Raw genomic sequence first — 21,684 nt, forward strand, 5'->3', positions numbered from 1 at the left:
CGCCGCCGTCCCCCGCATCCGAAGAGCCACCACAGGAGGAAGGTCCTTCTCCTACCTGGCCGCCAAGACTTGGAACTCCCTCCCGACCCACCTCCGCCTGAACCAGGACCACCTTGCCTTCAGGAAGCAGCTCAAGACCTGGCTGTTCGAGTAGTAGCGGACCCCCCCCCCCCCGTAGCGCCTTGAGACCCTCCGGGTGAGTAGTGCGCTATATAAATGCTTTGATTGATTGATTGATATTGAACCATACACTAGAGTTTCAGGCTTTCTTTTTGGTAAATGTAGCGGGCACAAGAATGTATGAGCCAATGTGCTCCAAAAATCCCTGCCCTCACAAGAATGGGGTCTACTATGTCTAAGGATACTTGTGGATTGGGATGGATATGAGCTTGGGTGTCATTTTGTAGCACGAGGTGACACCACTTTAAGCATCGCTTGTCATTGGACAGTGCAATGTCCTTTGTGATGCAAGGTGGAAGAGGGTCAAATGGCAGCTTTTCCAATAGGACAGACATGTTAAGGCATTAGGGGTGTGATCGCTCTCAAGTCTTTCCCTGATTACCATATAAATAACATTTTGCCACAGCCTGAGGTCAACCAAGACGTAGTCAATGCAACCAGTTCAATAAATTCAGCGACAGGTTGGGGCCCCTCCTTTATAAGATTTGATTCTGCTTTTGGCCACTCTTAACCCCAGTTTTAGTGTTAGAGTCTTCAATTGAAGAGCTGCTTTGGACCACTTTTTTATTGGGGCTAAGTCCAACTGGGGGATGGCCCTCAGGTCATCTTCCACTCTTGTTATTGTGACATCCTCCTTATATAGGGGCTTAAAGGAGGTATTGAAATCGCCTGCAATGATAAGATGAAAATGGGACTCTCTCTTGTCCAGGTGTTCTTCTAGATTTTGTAATGTTCTGGACACCTTGCCTCCATTTGCGCCTCTGATATAGATGTTATATATCTCTACAGGGCCATTTTTGTGGTCCATAACCTGAATGCCCAAGATATCAGGACTGTGTATGGCGATCTATGTAATTGTAAAATTAAGGGAAGCTATGGCCCATATTTGCAAACCACCAGATGGCCTTCCATGATTTTAAGGGATGGCAGGGGTCCAATACCTTAGGTACCCAGTCTTATATGCAGGTTCTAGGCTCCATGTTTCCTGGAAAAGGCAGATAACAAATTCCTTTATGAAATAGTTCCAATCAGGAAGAAGCATTTTAGACCTAAGAACACCAGGTTCCAGGACACAATCAAAGCCTCTGCAGCTGGGTCAATTACTGGTGTAGGTGTACTGGGGGAAGCCTCTGATTGTATATCTAATAATGGAATGAGATTGGCTGAGAGGGTTTGATTGTTGTACTTTGGAGGGATTCCCAGGTTGTTGCTTAGCCAGGTCAGCTCACTGGTGCAGGGAAAGATGGTGTTCAATCTGGCATCTACACCTGCACTAAAGGAAAGGTGTGGTGTTATGTAAATGTAAATGTTGTATACTTGTAAAGCGCACAGCTGCCCACACCGCGGGCGTCCCGGCGCTGTATACCGCTGAAGAACCCGTCCTGGCTTTCCCTTTGAGATGGTCCCTTCTGGGCACCCCCAAGGTGAGACCAGGCATCCCCGGCGTTGAAGGGGCCGTTGTGAAGATTAAGCAAGCTATTGCCCAGAGTTGCAGAGTGGAGGCGCCGAGGCGAGAATTAACAAGCCCGCGGACATTTTGACCCAAGACCCTGCCACGTTGGGAATCGAACCCTGGTCCCGGGCCGATCTCAGCTTCCGGGTCTGCCGCCTCTAACCATTGAGCCACACTTCTCCACAAATCTCCATGTTAACCCTAATGTTGCCACAAAGGAAATGTGAGTGTGGTGACCAAGTGGGTATAGGCAGCTTGTGAGATGAAACAAGTCAATCTATGTGCCCTAGTGTGGAAACACCTACCACTTCGTATTGAAGATAAGACAGGGTGTTTATATGCTTGATTCCTGTCCATTAATATTTGAATGGATGTTAGATCCCAGGGAAGGGATGGTCCTCCCATCAAGAGTCACCATGCTATCTGCTAGCTTTCCAATAACCATAATTAGTTCAATGGCGGGTAGCTCTTGATTAGAGTTGGTAAGTCTTTTAACACGGAGGTTGTCTTCCCTGATAATTGTCCTGCATCCCCTCACATGTCACACACAATGGTGAATTTGTTCTTGAGTGAGCCCAGCCCTTCATAGCTTATGGTGGAAGGGAGCTTGTGTATATTTACCATGTAGATCTTGGTGGCAGAGAGTTGGGCTGCAGGCATTATTTTTCAGGGCAGTTACTTACCCGTTCAACAGTCGGCTGTTTAGCCCTAACAGTAAAGCCCTTGAGGTATCTTTATCTGGGTTGTAGTGATATGGGGTTCCTGCCCTCCACTCCGTTTTATGCTCCCTGCTGTGTGCCACCCTCGTGGTTTTCTGATTAATGCCTCTGGCATGCCTAACCATTATGATATTGGCCTTCCTGTGGGGTTAGGGGTTGTGTGCCTCTTGGCGACAATCCCTGTGAACCTTGGCCTGGAACTAGTTTGTTCTTCACAAGCCTTACTACTTACTCCCTCCTTATCGGCAAGCAACTGCTTTACCATACTCGTTAATTGAATTATCGCATTTAAAAAAAACTCTTTTTATTAACTATCACTCAGGGCATTTTTTATACACAGATAGTGCAACAATAGTAAACACATTTACATTAAATTAACTTCTAAGTTCGCAGGTTGGTTTCTGCCATCTTGCAGTCTGGTGCTGTTGTGGCGACTGGAATTAGAGGTTTCCAAACATACTTCAATCTTTCCCCTGTCCTCCACATCCCCCCAGTAGTGTCCCCTGTATGTCCTCCACCATCCCCAAATCTTGTCCCATTTTCAAGGGCATTCTCTGGCTTTGAATGTCACTTTCTCAATCCCTGAGCACCAATCTAAGTTTTCCTCCCATTCCAATAGGTCTGGTGGTCGGTTTGCCCCCACTTCTTGGACTATGTTTTTTTTGCCACTATTGCCACTACTTTAAGCCATATTAATGTATTTGGGACATTTTACCTCACCGCCACACATAGCAGTAGTCATTGTGGCTCCACTGGGATCTCTAATTCGGTGTCTTCAGACATGACTCATGTCACCTCCTTCCAGAACTTATGGATGAAGCTACACTATCAACTAATATGAAAGAAGGAGCCTATTTCAACATACCCTCTTGCACAGTATTTAGATATACAATGGCCCAATCGGTTCAATAGTGTTCTTGAAGCGTATGACCTGTGGAGGATACGTAACTGGATGATGCGGAATGGGGCCCTTATAGCTACTTCCCAAGGACTCTGTACTTCCTCCTCCCAATCACCCCCTTCTATGAGTCCTTGCTCCATTTCCCATGCCACCCTCAAGGAGTCTATTGGATTAAGTGAGTTGCTCATGATTTTCTTCTATGTTAGTGAGGTGGCCTTGGTTACCTTTGGATCCATTAATAGTCTGTCTTCCAATGGTGAGTAGTACGGCAGAGTTTCCCCTTCCCTGATGTGTTGGCATAGAGCGTGGCCTAGTTGTAGTACCTGAATCTGTGTCTGCCAGTTCATATTCGATTTTTAGGTTTTCCAAAGTAAGCTGTGCCTGTCCCCTCCAAATATTTCCAAGGATTTCAATCCCCAACAATTCCCACTTTTTAAATCCTTCCAGAAACCCCACGTCCGTAATTGGTTGCTATCCCACAGTAGAGTCTCCCCTGTCCACTTCCCCTGCCAGCCTAGGTGTTTGGACGTTTCGCGCCAAGCTCACACTACTGTCTGCGTATGTGGTGGGAGCTATTTTTCCTTACTTCTATGGTATAGTGCTGCTGGATAGACCCTTTCTCACAGAGCCCAATGGTCTATTCAAAAGGCCAGATCACTGCAATCACTACTATAAATTGTTAGGCCCGAAAGTATTTTTGGATATCTGGAACTGCGAGCCCTCCTCCATATACTCCCCGCTGAAGTTTACAAAGCGCTATTCTGGAACAACTTCAGTCCCATAGGAGTTTTCACAGTTCGCTATCAATACTCTGAAATACTGTCTTAGGTATTTTGTATGGGGTAGTTTATAAGACATAGAGTAGCCTGGGTAAGGAAATTATTGTAAGCATCACCACCCTGCCTATCAGGTACACAGGTAGTTTCCTCCAGCATTCCATGTCGCCCTTTAGTCGCTGTATCTGAGGATACAGATTTTCTAGTAGGAAGTCCTTCTCTTTTGTTGATATCTTAATGCCCAGCTATGTAAAATTGTTTTTAACTACTAGTGGTGTCGTACCTATCAGTCTCTGAGGGATGTCACCCATAAATTGGAAGATAAGAGACTTATTCCAGGTTATTGTATATCCCAAGTAACTGCAGAATAATTGGAATATATGGAGTACCCTATGTACTTACCTAAATGGGTTAGCAAAATATAGGAGAACGTAATCTGCATACAGGGATATTCAGTACATCTACAAAGATCCTCACAATCTCACTAATAATCGATGCAGCTAAAGCCTCAAAACTACCTTTTACACTTACACATATCGACTTTAGCGCGGCCTTCAATAACGTAGAGAGGGGTAGACTTTTTGGGGGAAATTGGCGCAAAGGGGTTTACCACAGCCTACTCTAAACATGCTGAAACTTCTGCACACAGACACTTGGGTACAGGTGAAACTAGGTGGCGGTACCCACATCTCCTCGAAAGTTCCAACAACAAAGGGATTGAAACAGGGTTGTGTGCTTGCACCAACCCTGTTTAATTTATATATGGCTGACCTTCCAAAGGCACAAGAGGCCTGCAATTCACATTCGCCGAGGTTAGGAGGGAAAACATTGTCCAACCTTATGTATGGAGACGACGTAGTTCTGTCAGTCACACCAATGTTGGTCTCCTCATCTACTGACGGAAATGCAGAACTACACCTCAGCAAACAACCTAAAAAAAAAATTGAGCAAGACACGGACAATGTCAATAAACAACAAAAAGAGCCTCTGTAGAAATTGGTTCCATGGTGGCCTAAAATCCGACCCAGCTCTGAAATCCAAGTACCTTGGAGTTATATTCGATAAGGAAGAGACGTTCTGGCACCAGAAAGAGGAAGTGAGAAGGAAAGGTCTGCTCATTGCTCTAACCATGAAAAATCTCGCAAATAAACTGATGGGGCCGACCCTGACTCCGCTTTTGAAAGTAGTCCAGGCTAAACTAATCCCCTCAATTGCCTATTGTAGTGAGGCAATGCGGGGAAGGGATGCTAAGGAGCTGGACAATGCGCAGGTCAAAGCCTATAGAATCATGTTCAGCCTTCCGTCCTACACATCACCACCTCAAATAAGGCTGGAGTTTGGCCTCCTACGACAAGATCTAGCTAGGTATGGTGCTTATATCATCTGCTTGCACAGGGTTAGAAATGCCACCACAAACACGCTAAACAATTTGTTGTGGCAGGATATACAGCATAGGGAGCATTCCCAAGCCAGAAGCTACCTCTAGCTAGCCCTAGAATCTACCAAACTCACAGAACTCTAGTATGCGCAAATCGGCTTTCACAATTTCAAAAAACTGGTATGAAAAACCATAAAACAAATCTCTTTGGTGAAGGACAAAGCAAGCTTCTCAAACAGATCGCCTGCGTGGATGACTCTCAACTCCTACAAATGGTAAACAGACAAAATATTGACTTCAAAATATCGAAAGGACAAAATATCGACTTCAAAATATAGAATGGACAAAATATCGAATGGACAGAATATAGTCATCAAAAATATTGTTTTTAAGGTAAGCAATGTAATATCGAATTTTATAAATATAGAAAGTCAAAATATCGAAGTATATAATATAGGTTATTAAAATTATCGAATTTACTTGGGGCGACAGGCACGCTGCTAGTGGGGTTAGGCTATAGCCATCGGCAGGGGTGCAGGGTGGGGGGTTGGAGTTTTTTTTTTTTTACTTTTTTATTTTCTATGGCCTTTTTCTCCTTTCCCTTTCTTCCTTTAGGATCAGTATGGTTTGTGATTTATTCTGATTTCACTGTGTTCTGGAACTTAGTGCCCATGCTTTTTACGTTAGTCGGACTTCCGGGTGGGCAGGCACTGAGAACTGGCGCTCACGAAAATGTATATCATATTGCTGTTTACTCTGATTCATAAGTATTGGCGCCAGAGTCCCACATATGGCTGTTTCTAGATGGATATCCTGTTTCTGGGCCTGTCCCCCGTATCCTCCTGTTTGATTGTGTGACACCTGATCCGTTCATTCAGATAATATAAAATAATACCTTTATTATATCCTGTGTCCTATTTACGCGTTCTAATACAAGTTCTATCCTGAATGGCTGCCGGACCTCAGGGTTGTCGGCTGATGAGCTGTGTTGTACCGCAATATAATGTGATCTCCTTATATATAGCGGCCGGCCCCTGCGGTTGTAGGCCCATATTTGTATTTTATGAATGCTCTAATAAAGGTTTTACAAAAAAAAAAAAAATTATCGAAGTTTTAATAATATCAAATTTTTTATAGTGTTTTGTATGTTAGTATATGTGTGAAAAGTGTATATTTATGTTATAATGTATTTTAAGTAATGAATTTTATGTTATTTAATTTTTGGGTAATTTAATTCTGTAGCGGGTTGTGGGTTTATAGGGGATTAGGGTGGGAAGTAATTTATAAGTAATTAAATATTTAAATGTATTTATTGGTATTTATTTTGAATTAATTGTTAATTCATTTTTATGTGGTAATTAATAACATTTTAATTGGCAATTAATTTTACTTAATTGATTAATTGATAAATATGTTAATTTTACTAGTTAATTTTCTGTAGCGGGTTGTGGGTTTATAGGGGAATAGGGTGGGAAGTAGTTTAATTGTAGTTAATCAAATATTTAAATTTATTTATTGGTATTTATTTTGAATTAATTGTTAATTAATTTTTATTTGGTAATTCATTACATTTTAATTGGCAATTAATTTTAATTAATTGATTATTGATAATTATGTTCATTTTACTAATCTATTTTCTGTAGCGGGTTGTGGGTTTATAGGGGAATAGGGTGGGAAATAATTTAATTATAATTAATTAAATAATTTAATTTATTTATTGGTATTTATTTTGAATTATTTGCTAATCAATTTTTAATTGCTAATTAATTAATTTGTAATGTGTAATTAATGTGTATTAATAGGTAATTAATTCTAATAATTAATTTTTATTTGTATTTCAATTGATTAATTATTATGTTATATTAAATTGGTAATTACTTTAAATTAATTTGTATAGATATTAAAATATATATTTTTTAAATAACATATGAAGTATTTACTTTCCCTTTTTTTTTATTTCATTGCTTTCCCCCCCGCTCCCTCCACCACCCTTGAGTGCATGACCCTCCCTTGGGTCATTCCCCCCCCCCCCCTTCCATCCCACCCTTTCCCTCTAGAAGCGCTCAGACCGAGGTCTGTGCGTTGATGGATGGATGCAGCAGTGTGGTGTGTGGATGCACTTGTAAATCAACAAAAAACCATAAATTCTCCTACTTTCAGAGACTCACCGCAGTTGTCACCACCCTGCTATGGGGTGAGCGTCCTCCGAGAATAGCTCACCTCAAACTTAACCGCGGCTGGTACGATGGTGGGATAGCACTACCGAATATGCAGCTATACTACTGGGCATCCCAACTCAAGGTAATCAACCAGTGGATCCATGCATCGCACAATGACCCGGCATATCTGGCGGACAGGGCCCAACTGGGAACACAAAGTCTCTTGGCCCCCCTCTATAACCCATGTCTCCTCAAGGACCTACTTGGCCCTACTAAACACACAGTCACCTTATGGTATAGGGCGCTCACCAGGCTACAGTGGAAGGGAATCATCACGAACCTTACCCCGCTTTGGGATGCCAAGAAACTGGGCTGCCTCAGGACCAGTAAAGGGTTCACCCAGTGGGATAATATAGGCATCTCTACGGTGGGAGATCTCTGGTCGTCCACAGGGGTGATTCCGTTCGAGCAACTTCAACAGCAATATGCCCTGGGCCCCACAGAAACATACAGATATATCCAAATCAGGCACGCTCTCCTGGCGGTGTTGGAACCAGGAACTACAGTCCCAGAGTCCTCACCCCTGGAAGACCGGCTTCTTACGGATTTTATGCAATCACGGGCCACCTCGCTCACGTACCGCAAACTGCTAAATAATCTCCCAGATCCCCTACAGAAACTGCAAGAAAAGTGGGAGGATGAGTTGGGTACTATGGATGAGACGGATTGGAACGCTGCTATGGCGTCTCCGAGAGAGGCTGGGGTATCGGCCAGGTTCAGGCTCATACAGTTAAAAATTCTGCACAGAACGTATTATACAAGGACCACCTTACACAAAATGCACAGGGCTGACTCCCCTCGCTGTCTCAGGGGATGTGGGGAGGACGGCACATTATTACACACACTGTGGGGTTGCCCTCTCATCGCCAGATATTGGCAGCAGGTCATGCGCACAATCTCACAGGCCCTTGATACCTCCCTCACACCCGAGCCACGCCTTTGTCTCCTAAATATATGGGAGGGCACTGATCTTAACCTCCGACAACAGCAATGGGTTACAATTGGCACAATGGTGGCAAAGCGTGATGTGGCGCAGAGATGGGGGGTGGCGGAGCTACCTACTTTGGCGCTATGGTGTAAGAACATGGACAAATTGATGTTGACTGAAAGAACTGTATATAAACTCAGAGCGAACCCAAAGAAATGGAATAGGGTATGGGAGGCTTGGAATAGGTACAGAGGGGACCTGTGTGACCCGCTGCAGGAGGACGAAGACGAGGACTCAGATGATGAGGAGGAAATGGTTGATTGACCTGTGGGTTGCTGCGGGGTGGGATTAGAAATGTACTCTTGTCATTGGGTATTCGGCTCATGCTGTGCTGGGGGGTGAAGGGGGATGGCCTGGGGATGGGGGTCGGCATGTTCTACTAGCAACTCTTTTTCTATATTGCTTTATGTCTATTCATTACAATTGAGCCACTACGTTTGGTTTGGTTTCTAATTTTCATAAAAGGAACAAAACAAAAATGAACCTTAAAAGTAAAACTTCATGGCTCCGAAAATTACATCCTGATGGTCTGCCATATCATCCTCATCCTGTGCTGCCGGACCGGAGGGTTGTCGGCTGAATAGCTGTGTAAAAGTACGTGACGTTCTTTATCTCATGCTGGGATTACTGTATAAATGTACTGCTGTTACATGGATGATAACTGTCAATAAAAGTTTTACACCAAAAAAAAAAAAAAAACATAAATTAAATAAAGCATAACCCCCCCCCCTAAATGCCTCCCCTCTAAATCCATTTTCCTCTTGAAAGAGAGAGAGAGCAGAGGAAATTAAACATGACACCCTAGTGTAAACGACAACATTCATTGTTTAGCCTGCCATATATCTTTTTTTTTTTTCCTGGGCACATTCGAACCACTCTCCCTGTTACCGGGTTATTTATAGTTTTTTATAGTGAGTCCAGGAATTCTTTTGCCTTGACCTCGGATGAAAAAAATTGCGTCTTGCCCTCTCTCACAACTTTAAGCTGTGCAGGATTCACCAGATAGACCTGCATATGTTTTTCCTGGAAAGGTTTGATCAGTTGTCGGAGTCTCCAGCGCCTCTCGACCGTTGCATGGCAAAAGTCCGGCCTTACAAAGAAAGATATGCCCTCGCTTGTTCTTTTGGCATCAGGTCTGGCTTTATCAGATATAATTTGTCTGAGAATGAAGTTTCCTAAAAATATAAGGACTGCCCTTGGTCTGTCCGGAGTGGCACCAGCTCGTATTTTAAATGGGGTTCGGTGGGCTCTCTGAATCTCAGAAGACCAGTTCCAGTCTGCCAATTCAGGGAATGCATTCTTAAAAAGGGTGATAATGAAAGCCCTCATGTCCGACCCCTCAATCCCCTCCGGGACCCCAAGGACGCGCAGGTTGTTACGCCTCAAACTATTCTCCATATCTTCCAGCTTCCACTGGATATCAACAACCTGCGCTGCCTGAGAGTCGACTTTAAGTGATGCAGAGGCAGCCTCCGCCTCAGTCGCTACGGTCCGCTCTTCTAAATTCGCGACTCTATCCCCCACATTAGCATGTGCTTTTGAAAGCTTTCTAACAACAGTTTGAACCTTACGCATTGCAGATTGCGACTTCCTCGTGTCCAGCCTGGCTTCTTCTCTGTGCGTAAGCATTGTCTGGTAAATAACATCCAGGAGTGGGGGATGAGGGGCCTCGGTCTCCTGGTTTCCCTGTAGTGGTGTCGTTGAGGAGTGATCCCAACTCAGATCCCTATGCGCTTGACCGTGAGACTTAGCATTACCATCCAGTCTTTTCGCTGTGCCAGGAGGAGTTAGATCGGGATCACTATCCGTCTCAATGTTACTATCTTCTTGAGAGGAGCTCCTTTCGTCATCGGACCACCCTGCCTCTTCGGTTACTGAATAGAAGCATTCACTGCTATCCTTCTCCTTCTCTTGTTCGCTTTCCACTCCTTCTGCCGAGGTCACTATAGCCGGAGAGAGGCCTGATACATTGACCTTTCTCCTACAGTCAGGTTCTTTTAGGGTGTCAGGTTCTTTTAGGGTGACTTTTAGAGTGTCTTTCTGTATGCCCTGGATGGCGGTGGATTCCGCGAATTCGGTGACCATCTGATCCTCCAAATGCATGGGTGTAATCAAACCACCCATATTTACTGTCCCGTCTGAGTCATCCCCTTCTACAACCCCATCGCTTACTTGATGCTCCTGGTCAAGTAGCTCCATTCGAGGTGATCCTGATGTCAGCTGTGTCAGCTGTGTCACTCCTTCTCTTTCACCTTCTCCTTCTCCCCTTATATTGGCTAAGTCCATATTAATTTCTGTTTCAGCTGAAATGATTGTTTGTGGCACTTTCACTTTCTCCGTGGTCGCCATTGGGGCTGTGTTTGCACCATAGTCGGTTTCCAGCGCCCCCTCCAACACACCCTCTGATACCCCCTCCTTATCTGTAACGAAAGGAGTTGAGTTTGCGATATTTTTTTAATTTTGGCCGCTGCGGGCAAAAAGCTCGGGTATTGATGTGGCCGACTTTAATTTTGCACCCGGTTCTTGCGCTGCACCAACTCCAGCTACCTCTGCTCTTCGCGCTGAGTTCACCATTTCAGCAGCAGTGGCATGAGAGGCAGCCCGTGCAGCCTGTGCCTTCTTCTTTGCAGCTGCTGCCTTTGCTACTACACCGGAGGCTATTTCCGGGGCCATTTTCGATCTTGAATGTCCTCGAAGCAGTCCGCAACCGCAAGGATTAACCCAGTGCCTCGCACTCCGCCGTGTTACAGAGGCGACCGGGTAACGGGAGGCAAGCTTGACATATTGGACGCACCGCAGCCAGGAAGCGAGTACAGCCGAGACCAGCCAGAGCGCTCCTGTAATCACCGCCCTCGGCTGTTGATTCCTTTGGGCTGCCGCTGCTGCTGCGGCCGCTGCTGCTACGGAGCCCCCTCTCGTGTGGCCAAACACGCTGCCTTGCATCGGGAGTAAAAGTCGGGGTGAATTCATCAGAGATTACAGGCTCATACGCGGTATATTAGCCGCCCTTAATTCCGCCGGCATACGGTAAGAGTTCGAGGCATCTAGGGGTTTGGTGCACCACACCACACCCTACTGCTCCGCGGCTCCTCTCACACAGCCGCCATCTTCTCAAATCGAGAATCAACGCAATAGAAATCCGACTCATATGGTTTCATATATACAGAATGACTAATATTAATAATAAAAACCCCGGATTTAAAAAGAAGGAGATGCATAAAAATTGATAATGCTTAGCCTAACTATTTACTCGATTAACATAGGGGGGTTGAATGACTGGCGAAAAAGAGCAAGACTCACAGAATTTGTTAAATCTGAACCCATAGATATCCTGTGTTTACAGGAGACACATCTCCCATGGGCTAAAAGGAAGTTGTTAAAATTTGGTGGTTTCGAGATGCTCACATGCTCTTCCCGGGCCTCAACTATAAGAGGCGTGGCAATTTTGGGAAAAACAACTCTGGGAGGGGTCAAACGGGCTAAATCAGACCCAGCAGGGAGATGGGCCATTGTAGAATTAGGTTGTGGGTTAACGGTTTGTGGAATCTATGGGTCGAACCTTGATGACCCCACAGTATTTGAAGTAGTCGAAAGTGAGTTGTCAAGCTGGCCCACACCGATTTTGGTATGTGGAGATTTCAACGTTACAATTGATTTCTCTAGCAATGCTCCTTATAGCGGAAGGAAACCCAGAGTTTCAAGGGCACTCCTATCTATGATGACATCACATGGTCTGGTTGATATATGGAGCTCAAAATATCCTGACGATCCAGGCTTCACCTAATTTTCCTGTCCCCACCAGAAGTATTGTAAACTCGATTATGCCTTAGTTTCCTCAGGAGAGATTGGGAAAGTTAACATTAAAAAGCTCCCCAAAATACTATCGGATCATAACCCGCTAATTATAAGTCATAATGGTTTAGGTCCAAATAGGAAAAGAAGATCTTGGACATTTAACCGCAAACTATTAGCTGATGCTGCTTTTATTGAACATCTACGAAACTGGACATGCGAGTTTTTTGCCGCAAATCAATACAGTGCCTCCAGAAACTCGGTCTGGGATTCATTTAAAGCAGCATTAAGAGGGGAAGTAATCAGTTACTCAGCTCTGCTAAGGAAAAAACAACAGGATTATAAGAATAGACTTCTGGGTGATCTGGCTAAAGCAGAGGAACAACATTGTCTGGCATTAACCTTGGGGGAGGAGAGTGCTCAGAGTCAAACTAAAATCTGTCTGATCAAAGCCGAGATACAGAAGCAGTTGGCTTATAGGGCCTCTATAGATTACTGGACCTATAGGAAGAAAATGTACGAGACAGGGGAGCAGGCCGGGAGGGCATTAGCCTTGAGAATTAGGCAGGACAGTGTTAAAAATGCCATAACATGCATACAGGATGAGGGTCGAGATTATACTGAACCCCAAGATATTGTATCTGTATTCGAAAAATACTACGAGAGTCTATACAGGGAAGATGCAGGGGATACCCCTCCAGATATTCTAGGGAGGTATTACCCAGATTTAGGCCCCAAGTTAAACCCAGATGAAATGGCAAGCCTCGAGGACGATATAACTAAGGAAGAAATATTAGAAGCATTGTCTCAGTTAGCCGGAGGTAAAGCTGCTGGCTCTGACAGTATACCCTTAGAGATATACAAATACCTGAGGATTGAGATAGCACCATATCTGCTAGATCTCTTTAACAGGATTATATGTACTGGTATAAAACCAGAGACTTGGAGGGATACCAATATTGTGGTATTTCATAAGAAAGGTAAGCCTAAAGAGAATACTGGTTCTTACAGACCAATATCTCTTATCAACTCTGATAATAAACTGTATGCAAAAATCTTAGCTACAAGGTTGGGGAGGGTCATTGGCGGCCTCGTCTCCCCATGGCAGCATGGGTTCATCCCTGGTCGTGGTACAACGGACCATGTGAGAAGAGCTATATCTATATTCGAGGCCCATGCTGTGGGGGAGGGGGTCGCTATGATCCTCCTCGATGCCGAGAAGGAATTTGACCGTGTTAGATGGCAATATCTTTGGGATGTATTACAGGGGAGAGGCTTCGGTTCAAAAATCTTGAAAGCTATCAGGGCCATGTATCGCGATTCGATGGCTCACATACAATTGATGGGTCTGAGCTCTGCTGGGATCAGGATAGAAAGAGGCACCCACCAGGGTTGTCCCTGTTCACCGATCTTATTCGCCCTGTATATCGATCCATTGACTAGGCAGATATTGGTAAGCAATAGTATAAAACCAGTCATAACTAATGGGTTTGAGAGCAAAATTCTGGCATATGCGGACGACCTTGCGGTTATGACACCTGATCCGGCAGCGTCCATGCGAATACTAATAGAGATCACCAAACAATTTGGATATTATTCAGGATATAGGTTAAATGAGGAGAAAACACAGGTGATCTGCTCAAAGAATATAATAAAAATGGATCAACGGTATGTCAATTCTGCTACATATCTGGGAGTTATTATTAGAGCAGAGACAGACCTAATTATACAGGATAATTTTAACCCACTGCTTAAAAAAATAGAAACAGACTTAAAACGTATGGATGCATTACATCTATCTATTATCGGAAGAACAAATGTTCTGAAAATGACAATGCTGCCCAAACTGCTATATTTATATAGATCTATACCCTTTCTGATTGAGGAACAAATGCTAAAAAAGACTGAATCCATATTTAATAGCTTTCTTTGGCAATACGACAAGATTAGAAGAGCAGCTAAGTATATGTCTCTTCCCCAGGAGCTCGGAGGTTTGGGTGCCCCAAATATAAGATTCTACCACTAGGCATGTTTAATAACTCAGATGTCTATTTTATTTCCAGCTGGTGGTGGGCGGACTCGTACTAGGGATCCAACTGATAATATGTATATTCCTCCCTCAATATATGAACTTCTTATGGGGCAGGAAGCCGTGGGTGCCTTATTGAGAAAAAATGGCCGTAGATTCTTTAAAAAAACCAGGCTTAAGACTATACTGGGAGCTTGGGATCTTTGGAAAAGAGTTCAGAAATATCTGCAGATTCCCAGAATTAATAGGCATTCACCGCTATGGAAATCAAGCTGTTTTCCGAACCTCAGTATGGACGGGGCATGGAAACACTGGGAGCAACACGGCATTCAGACGATAGGTGATATCGTGTGCAGTGGTAAATTGATGTCATTAGAAGATATTCAACAGAAGTACGACGTATCTATAAGTCATAGCTTTAAGTACATCCAAGTCGCACGAACTTTTAGAGCAGATGTAATCGCGGCTTGTTCTTTCGCTCCTAACCCCATCCTTGATTATGTAGTGAACAATGGTGATAGAATAAGGGTAGTATACCAGGAGTTGCTGGGCAGTTTGCCTAATGACCTTGAGAAACACGAGGCAGCCTGGGCAATGAAATTACAGGACCCAGATGCAGACTTTGATAAAGCCCTAGCTTTGGATAGGCAGGTACTCAGGTCCTCTAATTTGAAGGCCCAACATTTTATGACTGTTTTCAACCTATACTATACTCCCGATAAGTTACATGAATGGGGGATAAGAGAAGACAGTAAATGTCCCAGATGTCAACAGGATTCGGCCGACCTGGTTCATATGTTCTCTCTCTGTGAAAAACTAGCTACAATTAAAACGGAGATAGAGAAATTCCTGGAGGGGCTGCTAGGCTCAAAGATCAGCCTATCCCCAACAGTTATGATACTCGGGATCAATAGCAAACTAGGGTTAAGTGGAAGGAGAGAGGCAGAGGCTTTAATTTTCTTAGCGGCAGCCGTTTTAAGAATCCTGATCTCAGCTGCTTGGAAGGATTCCTCTCCCCCCACTTTCTCGATGTGGTTGGCCAGATTTCTCACTATACATAACATAGAATCCTCTCTGTATTCTCATAAAGGTAAAAAATTGCGGGATTTCGGCCTTGAAATGTGGGCACCTGTGAAGGTATGGAGGGAGGGTATGTCTATTAACGGTGCTTTTATGTAATTTATTACTACTTAGTTTGAATATTGCCAATCTTTTTTAAACAGTGGTATATATATATGTAAATAGGTATTAATCGATCTTTTTACCTTTTTATATGGATTAATTAGTTTTTATACCTTTATAAAGCTAGGCAACAACAAATCCGAATTTAACACCTTCGATGCTGATGACGAGCTCAGCTTGTCATCAGCTACGGCGCTCGTATGCTGATGACGAGCTGAGCTCGTCATGTAACGCTGTATTTTTAAAAATGCCGCACACAGCGGGAAAAGCCGCCGCAGCGATGCGGTTAAAGGCTGTATTGATGCATTAACGGGATGTTTTGGTAGATGAATTTTGTAAATTTCTATTGATGTATCATAATTATATGTCTGTTTTGTTGTGTTTTTTATATATTGTCAATTCTCAATAAAAAAAAGAAAAAAAAAATGAAGTATTTACTTTCCCTACTGTTGCACTCACTGGAGTGGGAATAGTAATTTTTACCCCTACGCTATCCAACGCTTTCCCTACTGTTGCACTCACTGGAGTGAGAATAGTAACTTTTACCCCTACGCTATCCAACGCTTTCCCTACTGTTGCACTCTCTGGAGTAGGAATAGTAATTTTTACCCCTACGCTATCTAACGCTTTCCCTACTGTTGCACTCACTGGAGTGGGAATAGTAGTTTTTTTACCCCCACGCTATCCAACGCTTTCCCTACTGTTGCACTCACTGAAGTGGGAATAGTATTTTCTACCCCTGCGCTATCCAACGCTTTCCCTACTGTTGCACTTACTCGAGTGGAAATAGTAATTATTACCTCTACGCTATCCAATGCTTTCCCTACTGTTGCACTCACTGGAGTGGGAATAGTAGTTTTTACCCCTATGCTTTCCCTACTGTTGCACTCTTTGAAGTGGGAATAGTAATTTTTACCCCTACGCTATCCAACGCTTTCCCTACTGTTGCACTCACTTGGAGTGGGAATAGTTATTTTTACCCCTACGCTATCCAACGTTTTCCCTACTGTTGCACTCATTGGAGTGGGAATAGTCATTTTTACCCCTACGCTATCCAACGCTTTCCCTACTGTTGCACTCTCTGGAGTGGGAATAGTAATATTTACCCCTACGCTATCCTACGCCTTCCTTACTGTTGCACTCTCTGGAGTGGGAATAGTAATTTTTACCCCTACGCTATTCAACGCTTTCCCTACTGTTGCACTCTCTGGAGTAGGAATAGTAATTTTTACCCCTACGCTTTCCAACGCTTTCCCTACTGTTGCACTCACTGGAGTGGGAATAGTACTTTTTATCCCTACGCTATCCAACGCTTTCCCTACTGTCGCACTCACTAGAGTGGGAATAGTAGTTTTTACCCCTACGCTATCCAATGCTTTCCCTACTGTTGCACTCACTGGAGTGGGAATAGTAATTATTACATCTACGCTATCCAACGCTTTCCCTACTGTGGTACTCACTGGAGTGGGAATAGTAATTTTTACCCCTATGCTATCCAACGCTTTCCCTACTGTTGCACTCTTTGGAGTGGGAATAGTAATTTTTACCCCTACGCTATCCAACGCTTTCCCTACTGTTGCACTCTCTGGAGTGGGAATAGTAATTTTTACCCCTACGCTATCCAACGCTTTCCCTACTGTTGCACTCACTGGAGTGAGAATAGTAACTTTTACCCCTGCGCTATCCAACGCTTACCCTACTGTTGCACTCTCTGGAGTAGGAATAGTAATTTTTACCCCTACGCTATCTAACGCTTTCCCTACTGTTGCACTCACTGGAGTGGGAATAGTAGTTTTTTACCCCTACACTATCCAACGCTTTCCCTACTGTTGCACTCACTGAAGTGGGAATAGTATTTTCTACCCCTGCGCTATCCAACGCTTTCCCTACTGTTGCACTTACTCGAGTGGGAATAGTAAATATTACCTCTACGCTATCCAATGCTTTCCCTACTGTTGCACTCACTGGAGTGGGAATAGTAGTTTTTACCCCTATGCTTTCCCTACTGTTGCACTCTTTGGAGTGGGAATAGTAATTCTTACCCCTACGCTATCCAACGCTTTCCCTACTGTTGCACTCACTTGGAGTGGGAATAGTTATTTTTACCCCTACGCTATCCAACGTTTTCCCTACTGTTGCACTCATTGGAGTGGGAATAATAATTTTTACCCCTACGCTATCCAACGCTTTCCCTCCTGTTGCACTCTCTGGAGTGGGAATAGTAATATTTACCCCTACGCTATCCTACGCCTTCCTTACTGTTGCACTCTCTGGAGTGGAAATAGTAATTTTTACCCCTACGCTATTCAACGCTTTCCCTACTGTTGCACTCTCTGGAGTAGGAATAGTAATTTTTACCCCTACGCTATCCAACGCTTTCCCTACTGTTGCACTCACTGGAGTGGGAATAGTAATTTTTACCCCTACGCTATCCAATGCTTTCCCTACTGTTGCACTCACTGGAGTGGGAATAGTAATTATTACTTCTACACTATCCAACGCTTTCCCTACTGTGGCACTCACTGGAGTGGGAATAGTAATTTTTACCCCTACGCTATCCAACGCTTGCCCTACTGTTGCACTCTTTGGAGTGGGAATGGTAATATTTACCCCTACGCTATCCTACGCCTTCCTTACTGTTGCACTCTCTGGAGTGGGAATAGTAATTTTTACCCCTACGCTATTCAACGCTTTCCCTACTGTTGCACTCTCTGGAGTAGGAATAGTAATTTTTACCCCTACGCTATCCAACGTTTTCCCTACTGTTGCACTCATTGGAGTGGGAATAGTAATTGTTACCCCTACGCTATCCAACGCTTTCCCTACTGTTGCACTCTGTGGAGTGGGAATAGTAATATTTACCCCTACGCTATCCTACGCCTTCCTTACTGTTGCACTCTCTGGAGTGGGAATAGTAATTTTTACCCCTACGCTATTTAACGCTTTCCCTACTGTTGCACTCTCTGATGTAGGAATAGTAATTTTTACCCCTACGCTATCCAACGCTTTCCCTACTGTTGCACTCACTGGAGTGGGAATAGTAATTTTTACCCCTACGCTATCCAATGCTTTCCCTACTGTTGCACTCACTGGAGTGGGAATAGTAATTATTACTTCTACGCTATCCAACGCTTTCCCTACTGTGGCACTCACTGGAGTGGGAATAGTAATTTTTACCCCTACGCTATCCAACGCTTTCCCTACTGTTGCACTCTTTGGAGTGGGAATGGTAATTTTTACCCCTACGCTATCCAACGCTTTCCCTACTGTTGCACTCTCTGGAGTGGGAATAATAATTTTTACCCCTACGCTATCCAACGCTTTCCCTACTGTTGCACTCTCTGGAGTGGGAATAGTAATTTTTACACTCCCGCTATCCTACAATAATAATATTGTATATTTTTTATTAATATTATGTTAATATATATATATATGCTTTAACAAATACAATTTTATCATTATTTTTTTATAACTTAAATTAATTATTTAATAATTTTAAGGTTATTTAAGTATTTTTAGGTATATTTTAGTTATTTATTTTTAATATTTTTTAATTTTTACATTATTTTTAAGAAATTCGATATTTTTACAAAGTATATATTTTTAAAAGATATTTTGGATTCGATATTTTAGTACTTACCTGTTTGTAGATAGGAATTCGATATTTTGTCTTTCGATATTTTGGCATCGATATTTTTAGTAGTCTATATTTTGTCCCTCTATATTATGTCAGTGATCCCCTACAAATAACTGGCCCCACAACCATTTTTTAACCAGGGTTACCTGAAGTCTATAAAAATGAATTTTCGGAGGCATAGGACTGGAAACTTTCCGTGCGCTCAGTATTTTCCGCCATGGCTAAGGACACTAGCACAAGAGATGTGCAGGCTATGCAAAGCCAAACAAGGCGACATACTACACCTGATTTGTTTATGCAGGGAACTGCAACAAGCACGGCAACTGGTTCTCCAAGAACCCTTCAAACAGAAAGGCATCCGCACCAGGAGGCAAGTGGTGCTAGCCTGTTTAAACCTTGAAAATATACAACTAAACTGCAGATTGGTAAAATTCCTTATGCTAGCTGAACAAAAATATTCAAAACAAACAAAAACTGAACCAGGCATTGGCACTGCAGTACACTGCTGACAGGAACATGTCCCTATCAAGATCATTACAACGACAAACTACCAGGAGGTAAGGGAAAACCCTTGCAACGAGTGGAGAAAATCTGACCAAAACAAACATCGTGACGTGTAAAAAGAATTCCATGGCTGGTCCAAAGGAACACAAGACTGTAATTACAGCATCCAGTAACATAAGGACATAACATGTCTACAATCAATCTTGATTTTATATCTGTAGAGTCTTATCCAACTATGGGTCTCATTTTGGTTTTAATCTGAAGATTTCCTCTCATAATTTTAAAAACAAAAAGGTAGCGAAAAAGGAGGAAATCATGCATACATTCTTAAAAAAATTTACATATATTTTTGTATGTTTGCTGTAATATTGCAATGGTATTAAGTAACTATGCAGGAAATAAAGAAACTTGAAACTACAGGGATATTCTGTCCTTCCAGTCGCTCCTCCCTGTATACCCAATAGTATTGTATCATTGTGGACCCAGGCTGCCAAGGGCTCCAGTGCCAGGAAAAAAATCATCAGCGAAAGCGGCAGCCCTGCCTCATGCCCTTTCTGAGAGGGAAGGAGTGAAATACCTCTCCTTCAACCTTTACAGGAGTTTTACCCAGGCACAGAAATTGGGTCTGAAGCACAGTCGGTGGAGAGTTGCGAACATGAACTGCCATTCAATACTTTTGACTGCCATTTGCGCATCCAGAGAGAGAAGCACCGCCTCTTCAGTGTGTTTCGTTCTCGTCCAGTGGAGCACCCCATATAGTCTTCGTAAGTTAACCCTCATGCCCCTGTGGGGCATGAACCCGGATTGGTCCATATGGGCCAGTGTGGAGATGACCATTTGTGTCTTTTCCGGACGTTTTGCCTCGATATTCAACAGCGACATTGGCCTGTAAGACCCACAATCGACAGGAGGTTTACCTTTTTTGGAGATCACCATTATTGTGTCCGTTGGCTAGTCCAAGAGCAATTCCCCCCTTTCCCTAGATTTGTTATACATATTTAATAGATGGTGGACGATTTTAATCGCTATACTCTTGTATAGTTTCACTGGTAGGCCATTGGGGCCATCCGTCTTTCCTGATTGTAGGTCGGTGAGAGCGCTCACTATCTCTTTTACTGTGAAGTCTTGTTCTAGTACTTTTCCATCTTCTGCTGATAGTGTGAGGAGATTGATTTTTTTGTAGTAGTTTGGCACAATCCACTGTGGAGCGCTTCAAGGAAGGGGTGTAGAGTGTTTCATAGTATTGACCGAAAGGTACTTCCCTAAAATATTTATTTCCAGAACCCATTCTCTGTCACAGCCCCTTCGCTCCAACTAGGCAATCATTTTGTTGGCCTTATCGCCTACATCATATAGTTTTCTCTGGATTTCTAGTGCTTGTGCTTTCGCCTTTCGCTCCTCCAAGTCTATGGGTTCCTGCCTCTTAAGCCGAAGCCAGAGCATTATAGACTTGTCTGAGTCCCTTCTTTTCCAAGTCTCTCTTTCCAGTTGGCTTATCTCTCTTTCAAGCTCTAACAGATCTTTGGTCTGTTCTTTCTTTTGAATGCCTATTTGTGGCTAGACGTACCCTCTAATCACTGTCTTATATGCCTCCCATAGGTTGGAGACCGACTCCACTGATCCCTCATTATCTTGAAAGTATTGTTTGGTACATGCCTGTACCTTTTGCACAAATTGTTTGTTCTCAAAGTGCCATGGATCTACTCTTGTGGGGAAAAATTAAGCTTCTTGCTGGTCCCTGTAACTGTACCTCGACATGGGAGTGGTCCGAAATAATTTGTGCCTTGTGGGAGGTGCCCGGAATTGACCCGCCGGCATCTTAAATGTAAAAGAGTAGTCTAACCAGGAATGAGTATTGCGTGCGTCTGAGGTATATGTATATTGCAACCATTCGGGTTGTGGGCGTACCACAGGTCAATCATACCT

The sequence above is a fragment of the Lissotriton vulgaris genome, chromosome 10, assembly GCF_964263255.1.
Source record: "Lissotriton vulgaris chromosome 10, aLisVul1.2, whole genome shotgun sequence".
Classification (NCBI taxonomy): Eukaryota; Metazoa; Chordata; class Amphibia; order Caudata; family Salamandridae; genus Lissotriton; species Lissotriton vulgaris.